Source organism: Rhipicephalus microplus, chromosome 4 (genome assembly GCF_043290135.1).
Source record: "Rhipicephalus microplus isolate Deutch F79 chromosome 4, USDA_Rmic, whole genome shotgun sequence".
Lineage (NCBI taxonomy): Eukaryota > Metazoa > Arthropoda > Arachnida > Ixodida > Ixodidae > Rhipicephalus > Rhipicephalus microplus.
Window position 1 is genome coordinate 125516198 of NC_134703.1, and position 6000 is coordinate 125522197.

The following is a 6000-nucleotide window of genomic DNA, read 5'->3' on the forward strand; positions in this document are numbered from 1 at the left end:
ACTTTTATTTAGATCGGCGCAAACACGAAGTCTTCTCCTTCACCTTGTCCAGCCACTCCGTGGCCTGCCACGATAAATATGCCTGTCGGGCGGCCGTATTATAATAATGAATTGGGAATCAGCTATGTGGCACTGTGCCGGAGCGAAGTGAAGCCTCCTGTATCGACGGACAAGTCTATGGGCACTAAAGAACAAGCCGCGGTCCGATCAAGAAGGCAGAGAAGAAAACAAAGCGAGATGAAACAGGAGCTGCCCTCCATGAGAATGCAAACAACAGGCTTACGTTATCGTGTTCGATAAATCCGTGTGGGCGTACGTGGTCGCTGGCCCCTCGTGCCTTAATTAGATTACATGCGTACATGTGTGCACATATTGTTGTCGCTCGGTCGGCTCTTCCTCGAAGACAACAATATCTTTAATGCGGCGCTTGCGTCTTCTACTGTATTCGTTCTCGACCTGCGCTTGTGTGCGGAAATTGCAGCAAAAATGGGTGCGTGACGTTTGTGCTATACAAGTATGAACATTTGCCACAACTCATCACCCGATTTACGAAATGCAGATTTCATCCTTTTTCTGTGCCACTCTCCAACCAAGAAAATGTCGTTCCTTGTTTATCATGCACAAATTGACACAAGAAAGAAAAACATGCTTGAATAGTAACATACTCATCTCAATTGTTTCTTTTTCTACTTTGCAACATCACGCTATCATCCAATAGACGTATGAGAATTCACGTAAAATTTCGAATTGCCGTATGGTGATCTTTGTTTCCTCTACAAGAGGTGTTTTCTAGACAACTATAGCTGTCATATAGTTTCTGAGCATTATGAGGCAGGTTGAATGAGAGTCGAATAAAGTCAGATTGTGATTTGGTATACTGTACTGTAATTGTGACAGCTGACTAAATATCTTAAATCGCCAATCTTCTGTTCCTTTAAATGCTTTTCTGAGCGTTTGAAGTCATATAAAACGAAAGCTGAAAGACGATGTTGCTTAGGCTGTATGGCTTGGCGCCTGTTTGGATGGTGTATGTATGCTCGGCATTAATTGGCTAATAACGGAAATTGACTTTCAGTTTTGATCTTGCATATGCATGTGGAAACTACAGAACGCTACACATTGACAGCGTGAAATGAGCTTGCTAGCCGCAGTATAATTAAGGAATACAGTTTATAGCGCAGGTAATCGGCAAGAAATAAGAGACAAGCTTTCACTAATTCAATCGCTGCTCTTTCCCCGTTTCACTTAAACGTCAAATATTACACTCTCGTGCGCCGTCCAAGATCAGCAGTGTGTCCCGGCATGCTCATGTTGGGCAGTTGCAGTGTAATGTTTCATATAAGACGCAAGTGCAGGATGAAAGCTGGAAGACGATTTTTGTAATTAGCTAATACATGCTGGACAACCATTATATTGTAGCCTCCAGGCAGCCGCCAACCAATAACAATTAAACCACTACAAATGCTATCTCCTTTTAGCTTCGTAAACACTTTCGGACAATCACAAACACATTTTATAGAACAGAAGAATACGGCATCAAGAAAAAACAATCCTTTCTTAGACCTATCATCAGGAAGGCCACCAGTCATTGATCGAAAAAACCCCAAACTGCGATTCCAGCTTTACATCTTCGTTGTGCATCGTACAATACTTAGAGTACAATTAGCGGAATGAAAACGTTAGGGATTTTCGCTCAAACTTCAGTAGTCATAAATCCGAACGCCATGAAAGACGGTGCAGGGCGAAGTTTCGTACAGCATTCCGCACAAGGGCATCTGGCGAATCTTGCAATTAAGCCGCTGATGTAGAATCATTCGGTGCGATTACTTCTATATACATGGTCGTCAAGAAAACTAAGTGAGGAACTTAGTGTGGAATGCTCCGAAGCTTTACAGTTCCCATCAAATCAAGAATTCATAAAGTAGTTATATAGAACAAGAAATTGCAGGAAGTTTAAATATGAGTGAAGATTTTTATTTCCAATAATTTTAAAGAAGCTTCTCTTTGTAAAAGAGATTGATTGATTGATTTGTAGAGTTTAACGTCCCAAAACCACCATATGATTATGAGAGACGTCGTAGTGGAGGGCTCCGGAAATTTCGACCAGCTGGGGTTTTTTAACGTGCACCCAAATCTGAGCACACGGGCCTACAACATTTCAGCCTCCATCGGAAATGCAGCCATCGCAGCCGGGATTCGATCCCGCGACCTGCGGGTGAGCAGCCGAGTACCTTAGCCACTAGACCACCGCGGTGGGGCTCTATGTAGAAGAGCAATCCAAGAAAACAACGCTCTCAAGAACTATATAAAATAGGCTCTATAGATGTTTGATGTTGCTTAAACAACACGCAAAGTGTGCTCTGCACTTAACTCAAATGAAGTGCAGTTTTATGAACAAATCCTGCACCCTTTTTTCGCCTATGGAATTTCATTCATGCCAGCGCATTTACCGACTGCTTGAACGAAGCCAAGCAACTGCCAAAAGCAGGACGATACTAAACGTAATTTACGTAGTACACACACAAACGATGCACCAATGTTTTTTCTCGTTTTTTTTTTTTTTCAGCGACGTGCGTGGTTATAGCTTCAGGATTTCGCTGGGCTCTCTGCCGCATATCAGCTCCTTCACGTCAGCGCGCACAATGCACGGACCAACAGTGTACACAGGTTAAACTTGGCAAAGATAAAAATGATAAATTAATTTGGTGCCTGATAGAATGGACAGTTTTAATATTTCTCATCGTATAGAAGTGCAAACTCATGAAAACAAATTTGTCGACAAATCACACATTGCGATTGCAGTGTTAAATCTCCTAATACCCGGCCCCGAACTGAAAGTGTTTAGATGTTTCACATCTAAAACTCCTTGCGGACTCGGAGTTTATGGGTGCGCTAAGCGCTGGCTGAACGGGTACTCCGACATGCTGTCCAGGAGACGGGAGCTCTGGAAGCAGTAGCAGCAAAACAAGCCAAGCGCGGACTCGGAGCTTAGGGCACAACCTACCAAAAACGAGCCAATCTGACAGCGGCGAACACGCTGCAATAAACGCGTCCGATGGAACCATCGTTATGACAATATACTTGGCCCCGAATGACTCCCGAGGCAAAGCACATCAATTTAGCCACGCTCGATTATGGAACAAAGTGCAAGAACAACCCCTTCGCATTTCTCGGAGACTTCAATATCGCGGACAACGACTGGTTCGAACATTTCGATTCACTGCACGATGCATTTCGTATGACTGGAAACAACCTATACAATCACCAGGGGAACGTGCATAGACCTCGTCATTGCCAACTTCGGGCTCCATGCGATGGATGAACCACTGGCTCTACATTTCACGGACCACAAAGCGGAAAGCAGTAATAATAACGAACTCAAAACAAAACCCACAAATCCACACATCGTATACCATTATGCCATAATTGTACACCACTTTGTCACTAATTTACACGCGTCAGTGGTCAGTGTCGCAGGTAACTTTGCGGTAATACCAAACGATATCCCACTGCTTCGCCCACTCATCACTATGGTATCCGAGGCGTAGCTCATTCTCTAATTACATCGTACCTTCATTACAGATGCCAATTCGTAGATATAGTTGGGGACCATTCAGAGTTGAAATCCGCCACAACAGGCGTCCCGCAGGGGAGCATATTGGGTCCGTACCTCTTTATATTGTACATAAATGACATCGTAAATGTTGACCCATCGGCAAAGTGCGTAATTTGTGTAAACGATACAAGTACGTTTTTTGAGGGTGACTTGTGTTCTGAAATGTCAAATCGAGCCAATCAGACGCTAGCAAGTATACACAAGTGGGCAACAAGCAAATATCTTAAAATTAATGTAGGTAAAACAAAAGCAGAAATGTTTCATCCGCGTAATAAACAATTTCAATTAAGCCCCATTAAATTAAACAATACTGAAATAAAAATTCTGCGGTCTTTCAAATCGCTTGGCGTATACTTCTCTGAAACTATATCATGCAATTGCCAGGTGAACTACTTAGTTGGTAAATTATCTAGAGCAATAGGTACTATCGTCGCGATTGCAGTTATCTTCCCGCATTCATTATTAAAATTTTATATGGTTCAATATTTCTTTCTTTGGTACAATACGGAATTCTAGTCTGGAGGACCACGACATTATAAAATGTTCAGCGACTCAAGGCACTACAAAAACAATAAAGAGCTATACGCCTTGCTTTCAGGGTGCCATATCTTAGGCATACTGCTACTCTGTCCACAAAGATTAGTACCATAAAACTTGAAACTTTGTATGCATATAGGCCTTGTCGCATGTACAGACTGAGAAAAATTAAGAATTATGACTATTCAATACAACTAGCATCCTTACAGCACCATAATTGCTTTTATAAATGTCGTCATATAGAACTTTGGATTGTCAACAAAAACAGAACTGTATACGGTGACCAAATGCTACAGTTTTGTTTACCGACTATTCTAAATCGGTTGCACAAAGAAAACGGTCTCCATGTATCCACTCTGTCGCTGAAAAGCCTACGTGACGTATTCGTATGATTGCCTGTTTTGCCGTAGGTTCACTTGTTGTTTTCTTTTTGTTTTTTGCCGTCTTCATCACTACGGGTATTTTTTCCCTCGGTTTTTCAAATGTTTACACAATACCCCTGTTCATTATTTTTTACCGGGTTTGCTTACTGTTTCTGCTATTCTGTTCATGCATTAGGTATAGGGCATGTCTTGAACTGCTGTAGCTGCTCAGTGTGTGAGGTGGCCAGGTTCTTCTCAAGATCCTCAGTGCAGCTTTTCCGCCTGGTCTCCTCGCAACCATGTTGCGCAATATCTTAATTCAAATTCAAAATTCAAATCAGCATTTCTCGCTTCGTGGAAATGCTGCGATATTGCTATGTACCAGTGGCATAGCGACCAACATGACGAAAAAGAGGATGACAGTAGGTAGACTGACGCGAGCTCTTCGTATTGGCAGCTCAGCTCAACTAACCAGTTGTAAATACATATATATTCTGTCAAGTCTGAGCCTGCTGAGTATGTCTTCCTCGTAACAATGTTTTCTCACAGCGTGGTCTTCCGTGACATCGGCTTTTCAGCGTATGCATATAAATTGCAAATATTTCAAATTGGACAGGGTAGTAACAAAGGGAACTTTTGTTGGTGTGTGTTTGGGAAAATGGTTGACGGTTTAGAGTACCTTCTGTACTCTACTACGCTATACAGCAAGCCGTCCTCCATGCACCTTTCACACTTTTGAGTTTAGAACGCACGACGAATCAGAGTACGATGTACTGTTCTACGGGAGAGCAATACGGTTTAGAGTACTCGGTATCTACTATGGGAGAGCTGAAAGCCGTCCCTTAGGCCTTACAATTGTGTGTTTAAAAAATCACAGCATATCCCCGGAGTGAATGAGTGGGGCGAAGCGTCCATGCGCGCATGCGTCCGATCGCATTTGAGAATGCAGACGGCACGCGGGTAACACCGACGAGACGCGAGCCAAGGACGCCGAGCGCAAGCGTCTTCAACGCGCCCACCACTTTGCTCCGTCCATGCCCCACCAACGATCCGCCACGTACAGTGACTATCCAGGAGACTGAGCATGACCTCAGAGATGGCAGGCGTGCAGCGGGTTTTTCTTCAGCCACCCCAATCCCACCGAGACAGCGTGTTTTCCGAGGTGGGCGTGGCCCGCTCTTTTCTCCGCACCGCGGCGCTGCTTTGTATGATCGAAAAGGCTTCGGCGATAAAAAAATGATTTTGTGCTTTTACATAACTTCGTATTCGTTTGGGAATGTCAGGCCAAAGTGTACGAGAGGCAAAGTCAATGGTTGGGCGCACATATTCTCGAATAGACTTTTTTTCACTGCAGATTTGCGCCACCCATATTAGAGCACTTATATTGCGATGCCACTGCAAGAGATCCCCATGTACTGGAAACTTACTTTACTTCGAAGTTTGCAAGCTGTGTAGTATGGATGGCCCTGGCGAAGAAAAGAAAAA